The sequence below is a fragment of the Camelus bactrianus genome, chromosome 23 (genome assembly GCF_048773025.1).
Source record: "Camelus bactrianus isolate YW-2024 breed Bactrian camel chromosome 23, ASM4877302v1, whole genome shotgun sequence".
Classification (NCBI taxonomy): Eukaryota; Metazoa; Chordata; class Mammalia; order Artiodactyla; family Camelidae; genus Camelus; species Camelus bactrianus.
This window is the reverse complement of record NC_133561.1, coordinates 19875887-19898019: the sequence shown is the minus strand read 5'-3', so window position 1 is coordinate 19898019 and position 22133 is coordinate 19875887. Positions and strand designations below refer to the sequence as shown.

The window sequence follows — 22133 nt, the reverse complement described above, 5'->3', positions numbered from 1 at the left end:
AATTAGGTTTATTTATTTATTTTTTGATGGAGGTGCTGGGGGTTGAACCCAGGACCTCATGCATGCTAGGCATGCTCTCTGCCCCTAAGCTGTGCCTTCTCCGCCGCCTCCCATCCCGTTGTCTTGGATTTCAATGAGCAGGATGCCATGAAAGTAGGGCCCCATGATGGGACTAGTGTCCTTATAAGAAGAGACACCAGAGAGCTTGCTGCCTCCCGACCATGTGAGGACACAGCAAGACGGCAGCCGTCCGCAAGCCAGGAAGAGAGCTCTCACCAGAACCCGACCATGTTGCCATTTTGATCTTGGACTTCCAGCTTCCAGAACTGTGAGAAAATCAGCTTCCATTATCTAAGCACCCCAAGTCTGTGGTATTTTGTTCTGGTAGCCCAGCAGACGGAGACACTGCATATCTCAGGCCTGTTACAGGCCCGCTAAGGGTGCTGAGACACCAAGCTGGGGTCCGTCTCTGCCCTCCTGGAGGACAGATTCCCAGCCTTCGGCTCATGACACAGTGGGCCAAGGGGTTTAGTTATCTTGGGATGAATGCTGAAATTCTCAAAAAGTTTTCAAAATCAATTTCTGTTTTTGGATTTTAAATGTGAACGATTCCAAAAAGACATGGAATTTAAGTGTGTGATGGGCGTTGATAGAAATAATGTACAATAAAACATGTTCTACATAATGTAAAAGTGTATGCCATCCAGTGCTTTTTGGAGCTTGTGGGCAGGTACAGGTGGGAGAGAAGTTTGAGGAACAGCACAGAATGTCACAGCACCACCGAGCAGGAAATATGGCCCCTGGGCGCACCGAGACTTCGGCACACTTGCACTCATCCTCCTTCACATCCAATTAATAGAGATTTCACTCAATCCTTCTGGTCAATAGTTCTTAACCAAATAATCAAAATAAAATAAATCTCTCATCACAAGAAAAAAGGTATAAATTTATATATGGTGAGAGATGTTAAATAGATCTATGGTGCTGATCGTTTTGGAACGTATACAAATATCAAATCATTATGCTTCCACCTGAAGCTGATATAATGTTATACATCAATTATACCTCAATAAATAAAGAAATAACAGCCATGGGCTTCCCCCACCGCTCCCTTTTTCTTTGCTTTCTACTCACAAAGCCTGGGTCATTGGAGGAGGGTTAGAAGTCAGCCGCCTTCTCTTTCTAGTCCTTTTGTCAGTGTTGTGGCATCAGAAACCCTCCTCTGCCCCTCCCCACCCAGGGGCGGCTCTGACCTTGCCCTTGCAGGAGAAGCCCTTGGCAGGGTTGAGTGGGGAGGCTCCAGTGTGGCTGGAACGAACTAAGGTGCCCTTCCCAGGAGACGGTGAGGCTATTGATTCCACCTGCCGATTGTCTGCAGTGAGAGGGACCGCCCCCACCCCGGGGGGAGATGCACAAAGTGCAGACTGTGAGAGGGGCCTGTCGGGCCACACTGATCTGTTAGGGGACTACAGTGTGTGCCCTTGTGAGTGGAGGCCGAATGTGACTTGGGTGTGGAGGAGCTGGGAGACCAAGTCTTGCCAGTCGCGGGGCTGGGAGGAAGAATGCACTGTAGTAAGTGAGGGGACGTGCAGCAGTTGCTGCATTGAGATTCTTTGTCAAATTAAAGACAGGCCAGAGGGTGACCGAAGCAGAATCACTACGGAAACAAAATGCAGTGCTCTTTGCACCTGCACCACTGCACTTGGGCAGTGTAAGAAGATCCCGTCATAAAGGGAAAAGGAAAGAGAGGAAGCCCTTCTTTCTTAATTTGTGCATCTCCTGTTGGCAGAAGAGTTCCCACATTACCAAGGGTGTTTCCCAGGAAAACAGACATTCTGGCTCCATCTCAGATCCAGAACTTCTCCCTCTGAGCTCCCCAGACAGGCCTTGTAGTCAACCCGTTTGCCTTGGTTTTTCGTTTTATTTGGGGGCGGGGGGGGGAGGGTAATTAGGTTTATTTATTTATTTTTTGTTGGAAGTGCTGGGGGTTGAACCCAGGACCTCATGTATGCTAGGCATGCTCTCTATCACTGAGCTGTGTCCTCCCCACCCCCTCCCATCCCGTTGTCTTGGATTTCAATGAGCAGGAATGTGCCTGGGAGGGGGCAGTGGGACTGGGGAGCTGCAGAATTCAAAAACACTCACAGTCGCAGCTCTGAGGTCTAGTTACTCCCTCCCACGGAGTAACAGAGTAACGGGTGGCTGCTGCTTGCACAGCAGGCTGCCCCTCCAGACCCACTGCTCCTGCAGTCCCTCCTTGGCCACATCACCACCTCCCCAAGGCCCCCTTTCTAGGCTGGCTCTCATCCCTGGGGTTGGGACTGGCTCTCTGGGCCTGGAGGTACTAGTACATTTGTTTTATTATCTCCTCTAAATGTCAGACTCCTTGAGAGCAGGGACTCTATCTTAAGCATTTTGGGTTCCCCTGAAGTTCTGAGCTCAGTGCCTTGCGAATGGCTGACATCCAAAACATGTGCTCAGTTGAAAAGGAATGGGAAAATGGTACACAAATAGCCTCCAAGCTGCTCTCCCGCCCCTCTCCCACAAAGACACAGGGTGACGGAGCCCAAGAAAGAGCTTACCAAAGAGTGTGGAGTCTCTAACTAGTCCCCCAGGGAAACAGGACGCCAGGTTTCCCCTGGGTTACAGCACATGAACAGGCCCAGTTATGTGGGAAGGACTGAGGTGACAGCCAGTGCTGGGGAAATAGGGTGCCCCAAGGACCAGGAGAGGGATGGAGCAGAGGAGGAGGAGGGGCCACTCCAGGGTGGAGACGTGTCTCCCCAGGGGGAAGGAGACAGGCAGGGGTGGGGTTGGGCTGGGGAGAAGCAGCACCTTCTTTTCAGAAAAAGTAGCTCCATTTGTGCCCAGGTTGGGAGGAAGATTCACCAGGCTCCTGGGGCCAGAGCTTCCTGCACTTTTAACCAAGGAAGGAGAGAAGCCAGGTGAGGTATTGACACCAGGGAAGCATCACTCATCTTGGAAATCCACTGGCACGAGGTGGCTTCCTGCCCCAGAGGTGGAGAGGAGCTCAGCTGGCTGTGCTGCTTAAGCAGCGGTACCCTGTCTGCAGGGCTGGGTGGTAGAGTCCCCAGGTTTGTGCAGAGTGGAGGAAGACACGGGTCTCTGCTAACTCCTGCGGCCCATGGAAACTTCAGGACAGCAGCACCTGTCCCACTGTCAGGGGTCTGCTCCCCTCCGCTCCCTGTCCCGGTGAAGGGGACCTGGGCAGCCTGAGTGACACAGAGAGGGCAGTCTCTCTGCCCTTGGGCCACCCTGGGCAGGAGGGTTCTGTGTCCAACTAAAGACAGAAGTGCCTCCCGGATGACGCCCTCTGCCAGGTGGGGGAAGGCAGCCCGGCCCTTAAATGATCTCTCTGTCTTCTAACCCCACCAGAAAGGGGAAGGGGGCATTTAAAGAGGAGAGGGAAAAGTAGCAAAAAGCCATTTTTGAGTTTCCTAGTTGAAAATCAGTCCCTGGGACAAAAAGGGTTATTTTGCATTAAGCTTGCCCACCCCTCCCCCACCCCTACACAGCCAGCTCATTGCCAAGCAAAGCGTGTTCCCCAGATTCATCAAGACCATCAAGACTGAGGTTTAGACAAGAGCTCCCGAAACAACCAGGTAGAGCTGAGGGCCTCAAGTCTCATCAAAACCTTGGTGATGCAGGGGGCGCAATTCTTTCTCGCTGATTCCCTTACAAACCTAGACCTCGCTGGGGAGCCTTACCTCGAAGGGGAGGAGCCCTCGGGTGGGAGGTCTCGGTGCAGCGGTTAGGCTCCAGATAAACAGTGCCTCGCACACCCGCCCACCAGGTAATTTGGAAAAACTCAGATAATGTGGGAATCATTGGAATACTGAAGCTGGGGTGTTTACGTAAGCAGAGGGAAAGGGAGATTAACATTCCTGAGTCCCCAGTTCCCACGAAATGTCACACTCTCCCCCAAAGAGCCTCTTGCTGAATAGGGAGGAGGCGGCCAGAGGTTCTTTCGCCTGCCGTCCAGTTAGACTGCGACTCAGACAAGGGAGCAGAATGGTGTGGAGCAGCGCTGTGAAAGGGAGCGTTGTTCCCGCTCCTAAGCCGCGAAGGAGGAAGGTGAGGGGACAAGCCGACAAGGCTGGGCTGCTGCTGGGGACAGACCCTCCCCTGCATCCCAAGCAGCTCCCGCCCCACCCTCCCCAACATGGCTCTGACCGTGGCGGGAGACTGGACGCTGCCTCAGCCTGGCCTCCCAAATTAACTGCCCAGATAGAGACGGCATCTCATTTCTGGGTCGCAGCTCCACTGCTGGCTCCTTCTTTCCGCCCTGCCCCCAGCACAGCTGGGGCCCCGGCGAGGCACGCACTGGTGCTGTTACGGCAACTCGGGGCAAGGAGAAAAATGGCAAGCATCTGTGGACTCGGGGATCACAGAGCTTTTTCTAGAGAGAAAAGACATAACATTGGTAAAGATTAAGTGGAAATCCGGGCCCTGAGTGTAAACGCAAAATCAGTATCCTGGACGGAAAGTCCTCTGAGTTTCCCAGGAGAGCTGGGTCTCCAGCGCCCTGCCCCCGGAGCCACCAAAGCTCTCCAGCCCTTCCGATATTTAGCACCTAAGCACCAGCTCTCAGGTTGTCTCTCACTTTTGGAAGCCACGCAAAATCCTTTTCCAGTGTCTATTCTAACTTGGAAACTGTGGTCCCTGTTGCCAAGGACAGTGAGAATGAACTTGTACCCAAGGTGGCCACGGAAACTCCCCCAAGGAGGAGGGAAATGGGGTGGGCTTGAGCTGAGGACTTGCAAATGAAGGGCTCTCTCAGCAGGAAGAGGAGAAGTCTGAGACAGGAGACAACATGTGTTCCTGAGGCCACACGGAGGCAGAGCAGGGCGGGAGTGAAGAACTAGGCGGCTAGTTATATGAGCAGCTGATGGAGGGGCTGAAACACCTAACCTAAATGTGTGGACTGGATGTTTTCGGCCGGCATTGGACAATGCTGTTCTGGAAAACCCAGTATTCCGTCGGATGTTAACAGATGTTCCCTGGAGGCGGAAGGTGTGCCAAATGTCCCCTCTTCACCCTCTTCTCTCTCTGTTTTCCACCTGTGCCCTATAAGGCTGACCTCTATGGTTTGGACTCCTGTGCCCTTTGGCTTAGGGTTGGGTTCAGATGATGGGGAAACTGACAGCTGATTGGAGCGGGAGGAGAAAGAGGCAGGGGCATTTATTCCCCTGGCTCCTCCCTTCACACTGAGTTTAGCAGTGGCCAGTACCTCTATGGGAGGTTTCAGCTCCAGTCAGGCAGTGCCTTTCCAAACCCAACCCTGTCCTGGGCTCTGCCCTCGTCCTTTTCCCAAATTCCCTCTGTTGCTAGTCCCTGAGTGCTCCATCATCCCCTCGTTGGTTTCCTTAATCTGTTCACACTTTTGCTAATAGTCCCTGCAATTACTCCTTTGAATGAGCCATCTGTTTCCTGCCAGGATCCCAGTCAAGTAAATTTGGGGGAAATGCTTGAAAATTTGCAATGCTTATTAGCATCTTAAGGCTCCAAAAAGTCCTGCTGTAAAGAAACTCTTTAATTTTGTTTTGTCTACAAAATCTTTTTTTCATGGAATGCTTATTAATCTTTAGAGAATTTAAGAAAAGCTACTATGATGGTCATTTGAGGAGGGGAGTGACTTACACAAAGCAATGCTTAAGAAACTTTGACCAGTGGGAAGAGAGCATCGGGAAGAAGAGAAGCAGGGAGGTCTGGAAGGAGTGTAGTAATAAGGCTGATCATCTCAGCTCGAGGGTGTGACTTGGGTCGTGAGAGTGGGAAGGAGGGAACCTGAAAGCTGACATGCTCCTCCGCCAGGGAGAAAGGTGCCTCTGCTAATGGTGGTTCCATGATCCAGCCCTGTGTGCTCTGAGAATTCTGATTAAGGACACTCAGAGTATACTGTCTACTCTCCCCAAAGTTGACAGCACCCAGAAGTAGAATAAAATCTGACCATTAAATACACACAACTTTCTCCTTGTGGTTGTACACGTCAAAAATAGGAGCATTTGCAATGAGAAATCTGCAGATTTAAATCACTGTGGTGATGGAATTAAAGAGGAATTAGGATGCTGATTTGAAGGCTTTGAAGGGCAATTAACAGCCAGACCATGGCCCCATGTTAATGTGGGACTGCTCTTTTCTCAAGAATCTCCTTGGTCAAGGGCCTGAATTTCTGAGCATTTGTGTCAGAATATTCACCACAACCCCAACAAAATGATTCAAGGGAGAAAGAACACCGCTCCATTCTCCTGCTAACTACAAACTCTGTGGGCCAAGGTCACCCCCAGAATCTCCTCTTTTCCTTACTTAGGTGTTGCATCCTGATCCAAGAGTCCTTATACACTTCTGTCTCCCTGCATTCACGTTTCTGCTGCAGACTTTTACCCTAATTGAATCTTTCACAGAAACCCAGAGATGGAGCTGAGAACCCCTAGCCTCCAAATAGTCCGGTTATTAAGGCCGTGTAATCAATTCTCAATTATTTGCAGTGAGGAGAGGAAGCATTAGAGTTGGTGGAAGAGGAATGAAGGAAGTCTGCTCAGCGGGGCTGGAATCCCAGCAGAGAGATCCTGGAGCTGGCCGCACACCCCCTGCCCCGATCCCGTCCAGCAGCAAGAGTCCTTGGTCAGGAAGAAAACCGGAAGGAGCCCTTCCTAAGTGGTTTGGACCCCGTCGATGACAGCCTTCCTGGAGAAGAGCACTTAGGTTTTCAGGACACACGATGACTGTCTCCAATATCCAGGGGCAGCGTTGGGTAGAGGGTGGGGAAGCTAATTCCCTGCAGCTCTGAAGAGTGGACCTAGAATGAATGGTCAGTGATAGACTTCGGCTCAATTTTTATTGAACTGAAGAAAACTTCTGGTATCTGTGGCAAGTCTCAGAGATGTCATAATAATAGTGCAGATCTGTCTATCACTGGGAGTTGATTACAAATCAATTCTACCTGTACTTCAACAGTCACTCTTCTTAACTCTCTCAAGCAAAAAGGAAATAGAACTTGCCAGTGATCTCAAATGCATAATATGGCAAACGCTAGAGCAGAAAACAAGACACACAAGTCCACTTCAAGAAAAGTCTTTTATGCCCAGTGTGTTTGGTATGTCCCCTTGACATGGATCTACAGAGTGGTCCATTCCATTCTTTTCTGGGAAAGGATGAGTCAATTTCCAAATAGTGAATCTTCATTTTCAAAGAGGCTGGATGTAACCAAAAGTCTGATCCTCACAGGGCCCTTCTCATTGTGAGCTGGAAAGTGCCCGGAAGACATGAGGCCTCAAGAGTCAGTTCCGGGACATTACGTCTTTCGTTGTTTAGAGTCATCAGTTGCCCTGCTAATAACTTAGTCAAATGTATCTGTACACACACACGCATATCCTTTTTAAAAGAAGGAAGGATCCGTAAACAGAATTCTAGAGCTCTTCCTGGATACTTACAGACCACAAAGATTGGCCAGGTATAGAAGGCAAGGGAAAAAGGGAGATTTAAGTCTCCCTTCCCCCCAAAAGCAATTTTTCTTGAAAATCTCCAGATCCTGAGGGCTGAGAAGACACATCAGATGGTTGCTTAAACTTGGGCCCATTTCACAGTATGCTGGGGTGTGGGGCAGACAACCTGCCATCAATTCTTCCTGTCTTAAGATCTCATGAGACTTCCCTGTCCCACCCCCACCCCCATCTGTAAAGTCACCAACAGAAAAGATAGCCCCTTGAGTTATGAAGAAATGGTCCCGAGGAAAACCAAAGGCATCCACAGGGTAACTGCTGGGACAGATGACCAGGCAGCCCTTATGTCTTTCAATTCAGAAATGGAACACTTGGCAAAATTCATTCATCTTCAGGGTAAAGTCCAATTTATAGCCGTGGATATTGAGGCTTATAGATTAGAAAGATTTGCTAAAAGCGGAAGTGTGAATGAGCGTCCAAGCCAAGAAGAAGGGACAGGGGCCCTAAGAGGCTGGATCCAAACAGCCACTCGAGACCTTGGAAACAAGACAAGTGGACCAGCCGATGGGTTAATATTTTGTTGTCTCACCAGGTCAGGAAGCATCGTGTGGGGGAGCCTAAGTCAGCTAAGGTCACCAGGAAGTCTTCTAGAAAGCAAGAGCCTAACCTGAGTCACCCTGTTCCCTTTCTGGGACTGAGCTGTAGTTCAGGACGGCTGGCTGCTTGGAAGCCCAGGCGCTGTCAGTCGCGGTGGAAGGAGCAGCTGTGGTCTCCTGAGTCCTTACAGTCCCAGAGCAGTCAGGGCTGAGAGGGCAGGGGGAGCACGCGTGCCCGTGTGTGCTGGACCCGGCTGGACGCCCTGCTTGTGGAGGACAGATTTGGAGACTACTGCTCCTGTCTAGTGTTCTGTGGAAAATGTCTTGCTGTTTCCTTTATGCAGCCCAGAGTACCCCATATAGCTCACTGATAAGAAAGGGGGCTGAGCATCTCCTGTGTGCCTCTGGCTAGCACCTACCTTGCAAGGAACAAAAACCAACAGTGACCTGATGTCCAGCGTGCCCAGAACAACTCTGGAGGAAGCTTCAGGATGCGGCAGAAGAGGAATCCTGGCAGTTTTCACTTGGTGGGGAGGAGGAGGGAAGCCTAGGGGCCTTGTCCTACCACATCAGAAACCAATGCTTTCAGGGACAGAGGGAGGGGCTGGGGAAGCCTGGCTTTGTCCCCTGCTTCTCTCTTCTCTGTGCTGTCACCTCACCAATGGGGCTGCTCTGTGGCCTGTGACACAGAGGGATTCCACATGGGTTAGTCAAGGACTGATAGGAGCTGTTCTGTTTTCAAGAGCGAAGCAAAATGTGATAGAAAACACAGACAGTACGTCTCACAAACAGGACCAGAGCAAGGGCAAGGGGAGAGAGAATGGTGATTAGCTGTCTCTTGCCAATTACCATAAGCTCTGTTTATGTTTTCAACAAGTGATTTTCCACTCCTGGTGGAGTGGCGTGTGAGGGTCACTGAGACAATCCCTCAGGCTCCAGGAAAAATACAGACCCAACAGAAGCAGCCTTGCCATGCTGGCAGGCTGGTGCCAAGAGAGCCCTGATTCTGCCCTGGTGTGGGTTTTTCCTTCCTTCGGTATTTCAGAACGTGTTTGTTACTCCCTTCAGAGCTAAAACCAGGGAGCTGGACGATGCCTGAGCAGCCCACATCTGTTGGAAATGGGCAATTAGGGTGCTTCTCTCCCCACTGTGGGGTTGTCCTCACCCCAAATTTCTGCCTTTCAAGACACTTGCCTGGTTGACAGCAAAAATGGGAATATTTTCTCCTCCTCTGGGAAGCCTTCCTTGATTCCCCCAGACAAGCTTTTCCCAGCACCGTGTACGTTTTCTTAATAGCACTTAATACAATGATAATCAATCAGTTAACTGAGTCGTGCGCTTATCCATCTAGTGCTTGCCTCTCAACTGTATTATAAGTTCTTTGGAGGGGACTCACTTTACCCCTTCATCTCCAGCTACTAGACCAGAGCCTGGTACACAGGAGGTTCTCAGTATCTAGTTGTTGGATGAATAACTGAAGGAATGAATGGCATTATCACCCAAGAAGACACTGGCACCAGGAAAGAAAGGATTCAGGCCATGGTCCCAGCAGTTAGTTCATCCACATGAGTTACTGTGTGAGGTTGCTTAGTGACGACGCTGAATGGCACAGAAAGAGCAAAGGCGGAGGCATCCGGCACCCTGGGATTCAAACCCCAGTCCTACCACTTACCAACTACGTGATGTGGAAAAAGGTCTAGGATCTCTTTTCTTCAGTTTTCTTACCCGTAAAGTGGGGACAGTTATGTCACCCACCTCGAGGACATGCTGATTACGAAGTGCTTAACACAGTGTCTGACACATAATAGGTGCTAAATAAACACCAGTGTCCTTTCCCCAGATTTCTCCCCCTTGCCAGACGAGAATATTAATTGGGCACTGGCAGTGATTGCAGAGGGGCAGTGGGAGAGTTTTAGCCAGAGAGAGAGGCCCTTCTGGGAGGGACATCTTAGCACATACAAGTCAGGCATGAACGAAGTCTGGCCGTGGAGGGGACTGCAGCAGGCACGCTCCTAGCTGCCCAGCCCCACTAGAGGGGGAACAAGGTCCTAGAGAGAAATGGGACACTAGTGATTTTTTTTAAATCTGCATGAGAGGGATCGAGAACAGAGGATGCTCATTCAACAGTTTGCAACTTCCAGAAAGTGCACTCAGAAAGAGCATTGACACAACATCATAAACTGACTATATTTCAATTGAAAAAAAAAAACAAAGACAGTACTAGTCCCATGTCCAAATGCAGAGCTTAGCATGGCCCCTGCCCATGGGATCCCCATCATTCTCTGCCTCCTGAAACCTCCTGCTGACCTGGGCAGTCCCATCTCCCGGTATCCTGGTATCCAGTATCAGGAGGCAGGGGGAAGTGGTGGGACAGGTGGTGAGGGCAGGTCTGAGAGCTGGGAGAGATGTGGGGCTGGACGCATGGCCACAGCCCACCCTTTGAACATGCGTGTTTCCTGTCCTTAAATAGGGATAGTATGGAAGCCATCTAAGTGTCCCTCAACAGATGAATGGATAAAGAAGACGTGGTGTGTATATATATACACACATATATATATATATACACAATGGAATACTACTGAGTCATAAAAGAATGAAATTATGTCATTTGTAACAACATGGATGGACTTGGAGGGTATTGTGCTAAGTGAGGTGAAGGAAGTCAGACAAAGACAAGTATGATATCACTTATATGTGGAATCTAAAAAATACAACAAATCAGTAAATATAACAAAAAAGAACAGACTAGTGGTTACCTGTGGGGAGAGGGAAGGGGGGAAGGTCAATATAGGAGTAGGGGACTAAGATGTACAAGCTATCATGTATAAAATAAATAAGCTATGAGGAAATATTGTACAACACAGGGAATACAGCCAACATTTTATAATAACTACAAATGTAGTATAACCTTTAAAAAATTGTAAAGCACTGTGTTGTACACCTGTAACTGATATAATATTGTACATCAACTATACTTCAATAAAAAATTTTTTTAATTTTTATTTTTTGATTTACAATATTGTATTAGTTTCTGGTTACAGCATAGTGATTCAGTTTTATATATATATATATATATATTCTTTTTCATATTCTTTTTCATTACTTGTTACTACAAGCCATAGAATATAATCTCCTGTGATACAGACTAGGACTTTGTTGTTTATCTGTTTGGTACATAGTAGTTTAATAAGCCAATCCCAAGCTCTCAATTTATCTCTCTCTCCCCTCTCCCCTCTACCCCAGTAACCATAAATTTGCTCCAAAAACTTTTTTTTAAAAGGGGATGAGAGAGGCAGAAGCAGTGAGGACCTCCTTCTACTCATCTACACACTCAGGCCTTTGCTCCCTCAGCAAACGTTTTTCCAACCTTCTTGCCTGCAGAGAATAGAAAGGAGTGGCGGGTAAAGTGGACGTGGCCCACGGCCTCCAGAGAGTCCAGAGGAGGAGGGAGAGACACTTCCGAGTAACAGCCACAGCCATGAACAATCTCTGGTGAGTTCTGGGTTGGGGAGGCGGGGGGCTGGAGGTGGGAGGCTCAAGCCCAAACGCCCTGCTTTGTGCTTTCTCAGTGATTTAGTTTTCTGAGTACACAGTCGTCTTCCTCTCTGAGGAAGAAGAAAGAGCAGGAAACCAATTATCTGTGTCTGGACACTGGGCCCACCCGGGCCCGCCCATCCACCCTGAGACACAGAACCGCTGCGCCAGGCTTGCTTGACGTGCGCAATGGTCCAGGGTGCCGGCCCAGGAGCCTGGGAGGTGCCTGCCTGACCCGCTTTCCAGGTGGGGGCAGCAAAAGCAGCACTGCTTCCCTGCGTGCTTTACATCCTGTCTCATGGAATCCTTCCAGTGGTCCATGGACCAGGCGTTCCACAATCCATTTTATAGACTAGGACACTGAGGCCCAGACAGGTTAAGAAACTTGGCCAAGAGTTCACAATTACTCAGAGGTGGAGCTGGGATCTGAACTCTTATCTTCCCAACTCGAGAGCCCAGGGGCCTACTCTCCTCTTGCTCACTCGCTCCCGACGGATCTTCCTGGGGCCTGGCCAGCTTGCTGGAGGCTTCCCGGTCACCTTGCTCCCACTCCCATGCAGACCCATCCCCTGTCCCCGGGACCCTTGAGGCAGCCACGGGGACACTCAAGCACTGACTCCAACGCTGAGCACCTGGCCCACTGGCAGGAATTTCTAACCCCTCCTCACTTTTGGCAGCAACAAGTGTGAGGTTCCCCCTCCCCCGTCCCAGCCAGAAAAGCAGGGCGCTGCAGAGCAGCTGGCAAACACAGAACCAAACACCTGCGTGCCAGATACTACAGCTGCGTGTGTGAAATGTGACCTGTCGGCAGCGCCTGTCACATGCCACGTCCAGTTGTTGTACTGGGGCAGGTTGGAAGGGGATCCACTGAAGAGGCCTTTCCGGGACAGAATTTCAAAGCACAGGCACCCACCCCTTCCCTTCTCCCACCCCCAGCATTTCACTTGCTCCCCTTCCTTGCACTTGGCATTTCCGGCTGGGTTTGCCTTTCACCAGCTGGAGCAGAGCCGTGAGCAGTGCTGATGCGGAGAAGGCGTGCTCCCGCCAGTAACAGAGGCGCTCTGTGGGCTCCCAGGGCTTTTCATCTTCAAAGCAGTTGCTGACTGCTCATTCCAAGGGCTGCACATCTGGCTGAAACATTTGTGGATGCCAGGCCAATGGGGTGCCCGGCATCCCCCAGAGGCATCTGAAGTTTGGCTCGGCACTGCCCCTCTCCCCGGGGTGGTCACCTTCACCCCTACGGCTGCAGACACCCTCTTCTCCAGAGTCCATCTCTTCTTCCGCTTCAGAGACCTGCTCATTTCCAGCTAGAATCACTTTCAGGGCTTTGGCTGATGTTCACAATTAGCCTGCATACGAAAAAGGGAAAAGACAGGATATTTCACAGGTGCTAAAGAGGGCGGTGGGAGGAGGCAAAGAAAAGAAGATGGAATTGCTTCCAAATCTTAACTCACAGAGCGCCTTTCCCAAGGAGAAGCCTGCGTGCACGGGCGGCAGGTTTTCCTCCGCATTCGCCCTGATGGAACAGGAAAAAGGAAATAAAACACAAAATGGCAGTGCAAGCCTCAGATAGGTCCACCTGCCCTGAATGCTCTGTGATACTTCAAACTTCTTAAGGGGTTGGCCCTGCTGAGAAAGGTGACGTGGTGATGGCACACAATAGACACCTATTTTATCAAACCCAAACGCTTTACATGGGCCTTGTTTATTCACTGTCAGTCAATAAATGTTTATTCAGTCAATCGTCACCGCAGCCTTCTGGGTAGTTTCTGTACTATCCCCAATGCACACTGATGAAAAAAACACAGCTCAGGACATTGAATAACTTGCAAAAGGGCATCCATGTAGTAAGTGGCAGAACAAGATCTGGGCTCAGAACTGTCCGAGTCTCAAAGTGAATGAATAAAGCAGAACTCTGTCTTCACAGTCCCCAGTACCAGGCTTAGAGGAGGTGAGGAGCCAAGCGTGGACTCAACCCCACCCCTGATGTACTGGAAGGAGAAATCAGAGACTCAGTTTCCAAAGCTCTTTCCACTTAAGTCTCTATCTCCAATTTTCTTTTCAACTGAAGAAACAAAATAAAGTTTTGATTTCAGAAATCATTTTACGCAGATCAAAAATGAGTTGTGGCTTCAACACTTTGAAAGATTACACAGAGACTGTATCCGTGTGCCCCTTTCTGCATGCCACTCCGACGTCAGCCCCGCCGCCACTCAAGGTGGCACCTTCTTGGTTCCATACAGAATGTAATTTTCACTTGCCCCTGAAAAATCAATATGGAAAGGTTCTAATTCCCCAGATTTCGATTTTTCAATAAAAAAGTGAAAATGAAACTCTGCGGGATTGCAGCCAAAATCATGCCCCTGAGCCAACTGCAGTCTGGAGGGAGACTCACTAAGAGTTTCAAAGAAAAGCACCAAGTTTTGACACTGCTCTCCTCAGATGACATGGCAGCTGGGAAAGGAAGGAAGTGGGGCTGATGAGTCCGTGTGAGATTTAGCAGCACTTCTTCGCAGAAAGGTGGCTCACTCCAAAGAGATTTATTGCAGAACTCAGGCTGTCCTGGGGTGCCTCTGATGGGCGATGTGGTAACTAGGAAAGAGCTTAACTTTGGACTCGGGACACAAATGCATTAAAAGCCTATCTGTCTCCATCGCATAATAGCTACTTTCCACTTAGCAGTTTCGATCATCCTATTTCCTCAACCCAAAGGAGGAGGAAGAGTCGGCTGATTGGGTGCCTGGGGTTGCAGAGGAGAGGTGCACATGAAAGGGCCAGCACAGTGCCTGGCTCAGAGCAAACTTTCAGTGGGTTAGTTCCCCTCTGGCAGCCCCCGCCTCCTCTTTCCCTATAACTTTATCACTCGGGACTCAACAGCTGATGCCCTTCAGTATCTGTGTTGTCAGCAGAGGGCCACAGTGAACTATTGAGTTACCCAGCCTGGGATCTCCTAATCCACCCATGCCAATGACAGACCTAAGAAAGATGTCAACACTGATCTCTAGAGACCTCCTAAAACAAGACCACCAGGGTTCCTTGCCACCTCCTTCCACGGCTGTTTGAGATTAAGCCAAGAAGGAGGAGGGCAGCCCACCCTCAGCGTGCGACCTGGTCACGTAACATGAGCCGCCTCTGGTGCCTGCTGGCAGCTCCTCCTGAGCCAAGGGCAGGTCCGCCATCAGAAGCCTGAGTCCCAGGCTTGTGGGGCACTGCCACATGATCCTGGGCGGGTCATGTAGCTTCTGGGTGCTTCTACGCCCTCAGCTGTCCAATAGGTTAATAATAGTGAGGCATGCTTGGACCCAGTGCCACAGGGTTTAGCAAAAAGAAGTCACCCTAACAAGCTCAATGATGGAACAAAATAAGAGGAAATTAAAAAAAAAAAAAAAAAAAAAAAAGAAGTCCACCTAGCACTGAAGTCTATTATGTCAAGGCTTTGCTCCCCACTGTGTCCTGAAACAAAGGAAAGGAGATATTTAAGGCCACTGAGATAATACACACCTCCTGCTGGAGGTTCCTTGGTACCCTCACTAAAGATGGATCAGTCCTGTGAGAGGCTTTTGCACCAACCCCAGGAGCTTCCAGACCTGTGACCTGGAGGCTGGTGGGGCCAGGAGGGCAGAAGGAAGAATGGAAGTAGAGACTGGCGGTTTCTCACCCTGAGTTTTAATGACTAGTCCGCCTACCACCCCCCACCTTCAAGATTGTATCCAGCAGGAGAGGCATGATTCTCTGGGACCTACAGTTATCAGAAAGGGAGTGGATGGAGTAAGGGAGAGGCACAGACAATTGAGGCCAGATAAAATATAAAAGTATTCTGAATTTTTCTAGGAAATCAAAAATAAGTACACATGCCCTCCCTCAGATGTGGTAGATGGACTAAATAGAACTGATTTGGTTGATACTAAGAACTGGGTTTGGGGAGCCTTTAAGACAGTGTTTTCAGGGCTGGGCATGGGGGGAGAGATGATGATGATGACAGATTTCCTTAGTAATAACGCCATAGGTGACTTACAGTTCAGCTGGGACAAGAGCTGCCTGGGATGTGCCCAAGGAGTAGCTTATATACACAATCTCATCTAATAGCAAAGAGCTGGAAACAGCCTAAAGATGTAATCAGTAGGAGACTGGCTCCATGAGATGGAAGACCACTATCCCACTAAAGGCTATTAGAAGCGGGGTTAAAGATTTACGTACCTTGACATAGAAATGTGTGCGGCATTGGGTGAAGAAAGCAGCTTCTATAAGATGTCTCATGTGAACCTGTCACGTACAAGGAAATCCAGGCATCTCTGTTGTATACATGCGTCGGAGGTGAGCCAGGGGTGAGAGGCCAGGTCCTGTAGCTTCGTGGGCTACTGTTAGGGCCTGAGCGGAATGGAGACCCTTGGAAGAGCTTATGCAGAGCTACATGATCCAACATGGTGGAGGCTGCATTTTTATTCTTTACAGAAACAGAGCAGAGAAGATACCAAATAAATAAAAAGAGGCATGATTTTTTTTAAAAGAAAGAGAAATGAACACGTGTGCCACCCAAAAGGATTGTGAACGGTTTGTGGACTCATTTCTTTGCATAATAGTAATTAACCTTGTATGGATCTAACGTCTTTCCCCAAAAGCATCATGAACAGGAGTCAGTCACTGGTCTTGGAGAACAAAACTTGCCACCAGGCAACAAGGGGCACTTTGAGCAAAGCAGGGAGTCCCTTCGAGTCACAGAGGACTTGTCCCACTTTGCCAGAGTTGAGGCCGTTTCCCTCTCCTTCCTCTGTATCCACCTTAAAAATGAGAACGAGCCCAAGGTGCACCCTGAGCATGTGCACATGGTAACAAGCTCTGGCTTTCTTTTATGTGGGTCAAAACCCACCAGTCCCATCACGTTTCATTTTCAACACTAAATTAATTTAAATACAGTAATAATGCAAGTATTGATAAGATGAATAATACCTCATATTGTCTACCATGTGCTTTACAAATATTTGCAAATATTGCTAACTTAATTATTATAAGTATTATAAGTATAAATAATTATTATGAGTAATATGCAAGTATTACTCCCATTTTACTGTACAGGAAACTAAGATCCAAGAAGGGTCACAAAACCTTGCATACAGTTGCATAGGTGTCTAATGGCAGAGTCGGAATTCAAATCCATTCCTGTCTAAATGTAAATCCTGTGTTCTTAGCCAGTTAGCTCCACTGCCCCCAATACAGAGTCGTCGGCTAATGACTGTTCTAGGACAGACAAGTATCAACCTTAGCTGCTGGAGAGCTGGAAGGCCAGCGGGAGCCAAGACCAATACAGAGAATGCTGGGGGGTGGAGTCATGCTAGTGTGTGGCCCTGACTGGATGCAGGTGTGGCCAGGAGCAGGAGGGAGGTTTGGGGAATAGTGGGGGCATGGGGCAAGGCTTCAAGGGTTACATCCAGATTCAGCCGAGTTCCTTGGAGCTGGGGCTTGGTAAAGTTGGCCCTAGGTAGATTTTTCTAGCCAGCCGCCACCTACCGAGCCCTTTCTGTGGGTCAGGCCCTCTGCTAGTGCTCAGGGTACTGATGCATCAGATCTTCCCTATCCTCTGAGGCGGTTCCCCCTTTTCACAGATGCATTAGGTGAGGGCGGAGGCCCTGGTCTTCACCTTATAGATGGAATGACTACGGCCCTCTCCAGGATGACACAAAAGCCCGCATCTTGGTCCTGATGCATACTGCATCATTTCCAGGCCTGGGGAGTTAGAGTTTCCCCCTTTTCCTCCAGGACTCACTACTATGGGTTGCTCTTAAGGAGATCATCCTTTTTACCTGCATTAGCTCAAAGGAAAGCTGGCACCTAAAATTCCCACTCATGGATTTCAGGGTAGGAAAGGCATTGTGTGTGTGTGACAGAGAGAGAGGGTGTGAGAGAAGTGACAGGGTGGGGGGACAACATTCTAGCAGGCACCGAAAGTCAGGGCAGAGCCTGCAGCCTGAGCCTTCACCCTCCAGCAGCGCCCACAGAACACAGAGGAAAGAGGCTGGAGGCCACTGTCCCCACCTGAAGCCCCGCCACTGTTTAGGAAACCACCTTGTAAAGTCACTCTCAGAACAAAGATTTTGTTTAAAGCCGCCCATGCCCTCAGGCTGGGCAGTTGGGTCCAGGTGGGGTCTCCCAGCAGAGCCGCCCAGGCCATGTGGGCAGCAGCTGTATCAGCACCTCCGTGCAGGGCCCCTCTGCCTCCCTGCTCCACTCGCCTCACTTGGGCCTCATACAGTTGGCTGCTCTTGGCACGCATCCACCCCAGCAGGCGGGTGTCACATCGGGAAGCGTCAGCGAGGGCAGATGGGCTTGGCTCTCTAGGGTCATCCCGAGGGGTCTCATCCCACAACTGCAGGCCACGGGAGGCCATCGGCGACAGTGAAACCCAGCAGGATGCTGAGGAATAATGTGCCGGCCATCGAGGCCACACAACCAGAAAGACTTAAGAGCCCCTTCCCGCCGTGCACTGTCCTGGCCTGACAGATGATGGCACGTTAACTTTCAGCATTGGAAACACATCCTCCAATCGTGCATGGAGCACCTACAGTCCCATCTTGTTGCTGTGGATTAAAAAGGAAAGCGAGAGATGGTATTTATTACATCTCGGTAAATGTGAAAGGCTTTCTCTATTCGCATTGGTATTCTGTGAGAGGGTATCTGGAAATGCTCAACTCATCTGAAAACTTAAAAAGTTTCCTGCCCATTGTAGAAGCACACAGACAAATACCATCACCCTTCATGCAAAATGAAATCCACAGATCTCTGCCGTGTATGTTGGGGGTACCCTAAAAGTTGTCCACCCAAATGTCACCTGTGGTTGTCTTCAGAGAGGATGAGATCTTGCATGATTTCCCCCTTATTTTCCTTGTTATCTTCTGTATTTTTTAGGGAGAGAAAGACAAACAGCACACGGCTCACTCTTTGAGAGCCTGATCCAAAGATTACATCCGTACAGGTTTCTGCATCCTGTAAAACACGGTCCCCTGTTTACCACGTTCAAAGCTTTTCCACCAGAGCATTCCTGCAGCCCAGAGGACAGTGAAGCTGAGTCCCTGACATAACTCACCAACAATGCAGATTTCTTTGAAGGCTTTTGTTTCTCCTTAAAATTCATGCAAATTTTGCATTATAGTCCACAACCTATTATTTAAGCATAAAAATGTTCTTGATTATTCATCATTAAGTAAAATTAATGCTCCAGGAAAATACTCCAGGTTTATCATGTGCCCAGTGTAGACAGGTAGGGTTTCAAGGACAAGAGCCTCTCAGAGCAGCAAGGAGGTGGCAGTGGGTCCGGATCAGGGCTCTGCAGACGTTCAGATTCTCTGCTGGTCTTCTCCCGGGAAGGGTTCCCCAGCAAGCGAGGCGGGACTCTTTAAATCTGAAGTGCTGGTCGGATGAGCTTAAAATGGGCTTCTTGAAATGCATCAGAATTCTTCAATGACAGTTGCTTGTGAAACAGCTCCCAGGCTCTGGAAAACTCTGCTGCCTCCATAATTCCACTCCAGTCTTTGTGAAAGCCTGTGGATGTCCTGGGCGTGCCTTTGGCCCCTTGGACTAAAGATTTACACTTCTTGGCTTTTATTTATTTACTTACTTATTTACTTACTTACTTACTTACTTATTTATTTATTTTTGCTTTTTCTGGACCTGCAAAACCTGCTTGGCCAGTTCTATGACCATTAGTCCTTAAGCCCTTGTGACCCAGATGAGCCACTTTGAGTAACAGCTGACACCACTGACAGATGGCCAAGACACAGCCCAGGCGCTGTCGACAGACCTTGGCTTTCCTCAGACATACAGTCAACACACAGCACTCTATCTTCAGGTGACACCCATCCTGCTCTGGGGTTATTCTCATAGCCAATAAAGATGAAAAGTTGATCGAATGTCCATAGAAGCATTCTGATATACTTTCTGGTTCTCATCCGGAGTCTGACAACACTGTTTAATTGTTTTGGTTGAAAAAGACCAGGTCTGGCCCATTTATGCTGGGAAACGAATCCGTCTAGTTATCGTGGACTTTGTCACAAACCTCCATCTCTCTGGCGCGCACCTTAGGTGGTTGTCAAGCATCTCAGGATGAGCACACCTCCCTTGTGAACGGTAAAGGATCTGCGGAGGCAATGGAAACATACATGGAGACATCTGATGGTCTTCTTTATGCTTTTCCTCTATCTGACCTGTGGCCAAGGTCATGCTGTGTAAAGGGATGTGACCTTATTCTGGGTGCCCCTTACAGAAGGGCTTTGGCAGCAATGGAGAAAGTAAAGAAACGAAGCAGAGATCCTGCAGTCACCTTGATTTTTTTCATTAAGATAATGATAACAGAAGGATGAAGTGATACAGTGTCAAAAGCACAGAACGGTTGCTCCTCACGCTTGAAAGCTTACTGATACCTGCAATCACCTGGTCTGAAAAGGAAAACAAAAAGAAACGGTAAAATCTTCTTTATGTTGGATTTTTAGGGCTGGAAAATGGGCTGTTTCCTAGAAAAAGCAGCTAATAAATTGCTAAGTGACTTTGGCTCAGGTTTTCTGGAAGAACTTTTCTTTGGATCAGTATCAGTTACCAACGCATTTGGCTACAGTGAACAGAAAACACTGCTAACGTGGCTTACAGAAATCAGCTTTATCTCTCTCCCACAACAGGGTGCAGAGGTTGCAGTCCACGGCAGGTGCAGCGCCTCAGTGATGCTCTCAGGGACCAGACCCTTTCCGTCCTTCTGCTCCTCACTCTATACTTTACATGGTCAGGCTTTCCTACTCATTTGCCAACTGTCACCTCTACCTTTGACATCTGCATACTGGGGGTGAGGTGGGGAACTAAGGGTAAAAGAGGCTTTCTCTTGGTAAAGCTCAGCCTTTTTCTTTAAAAAGGATGCACTCCCAGGGACTTCTTCCCACATCTCCTTAGCCTCACTGTGCTAAGCGGATCCTGGCAGGTGTGATGAAGAATAAGAGGAGTGTTGCTGGTCAGCTGTATTGCTACCCCGTATAAAATTAAAGCTTTCACAGACAGGAAGCCTAAACAAGTCCTAGATGCTGGGTGAATAGTTAGCAGGATCTGCCACAGTGGCTGGGAACTGGCAAGGAATTTTGATACATGTGTGTAAGTCAGGCTCCCTCCTACCAGACAGTTTCCACTGGGTTCACAGACAGTCCGTGGCTACAGTGACATGGCATCTGACCAAAGGCAAGAAACCCAAGGTCTATGATGCCCATGGTCTTAAATGAAGGAAAGAATGAGATTACAGGTGCATCTCCTACTTCCGGTCCAATGGTACGTAAGGAAGTCATTACCAGACATTGCCAACAAGGCAGTCCATCTATGTGGCTCGCGTTTGAGTACATAGCTTTCATTTATGGCTCAGTAAAGGAAAGGTTTCTTTTTCCCTGTCGTGTGCTCTTGTTCTCCCTCATGCTGAATATTACCCAAGGCTACTTAAATTTCCCTTTTCCAATGATTGAAACCATGGACTGGACCTCTCAGAACTGACTCCCAGTTCTCAATCTTTTGACAAGCCTGTACTCTCCTGATCTGCATAAGCAACTTTCTAGAATTGTGCCCTGGCCTCACTCGTCATCCTCTTACTTGAGGAGATTCCTGCCCAAGACCAGCAGACTACTGAACAATGTCAGAAAGGCTGGGCTTAAACTTAAATATTCACATTTTTCCAAGTCATTATTGGCATCTACAAACACTGTTTAACAGATTATTCAAAGCTGATGACTTGTTAATAGCTGGCGATATTATTTTAAATTTACGGATTACTGTACAGGATTACTTACAAATCCAGTAGTGGGATTTATAAGTGCTGGGTTGCTTGTTAAATAATAGCTTTACCCAATCAAATTGTATTTGGCTTATGCTTGGTCGTGACCTCCAGATCATCCCAAAACCCTCCTCTGCATAACCAGTCATCTTTCTCTCTTTAACCTGAGATTCCATGGGGTTTTATTCTAAGTCTGCAAACTCCACAGGCAAGAGAAAACATGTCTATTAAAAGAAGGGGAGATGAAAACTGAGTTCCTTCTACTAGAGTCAAATAAGCCAGGCAGAGGAGAACGCGCAGCAGGAAACACATGGTCATCTTGTGTTAAGATTCACCCTCAACTGTAGCTGCAGTGTTTCTTCTTTACAGAAGAAAGTGATTCACTCACTCTTGGGGAAGAATAATCTTTTCCAGAACAAATGAAAATATCTTCCCAAACATGTAACTATAAGAGAGCAGCATATATGGAAGGCTGGCTCCTCACTGCCCTGGAGAGAAGGGGAACCAGCAGGACATGGTGGAAGCAGGCTTTGCATCCAAGAAGTCTCCATCCAGAGCTCATGTCCTGAACTACTGTGCACTGGGGCCCCCACGCCAAAACCACAGGCCGACACTTCGACCAGAGGGGACCCTGTATATTTCATACACTGATGGGAAGGGGTCTCAGCCCTGTTCTTGGGAGAAGGGGGAAGAGTTGTTTGAACCGGGAAGCCCGGGGCACCCCAGCCGGGGCAGTGGAGAGTGGCTCCCACC

At 48.8% G+C, this 22133-nt stretch overlaps 1 long non-coding RNA gene across 1 annotated transcript; it reads right to left on the bottom strand.

Moving 5' to 3' along the window:
- Window positions 1-11096: 11096 nt before the first annotated feature.
- LOC123613982 (uncharacterized) lies at window positions 11097-20009 on the bottom strand. The gene is made up of 3 exons (XR_012501844.1): window positions 15791-20009; window positions 13048-13109; window positions 11097-12942 (listed from the first exon to the last, which is right to left on the bottom strand). It is a non-coding gene; the product is annotated as an uncharacterized LOC123613982 (long non-coding RNA).
- Between the last annotated feature and the right edge of the window lie 2124 nt (window positions 20010-22133).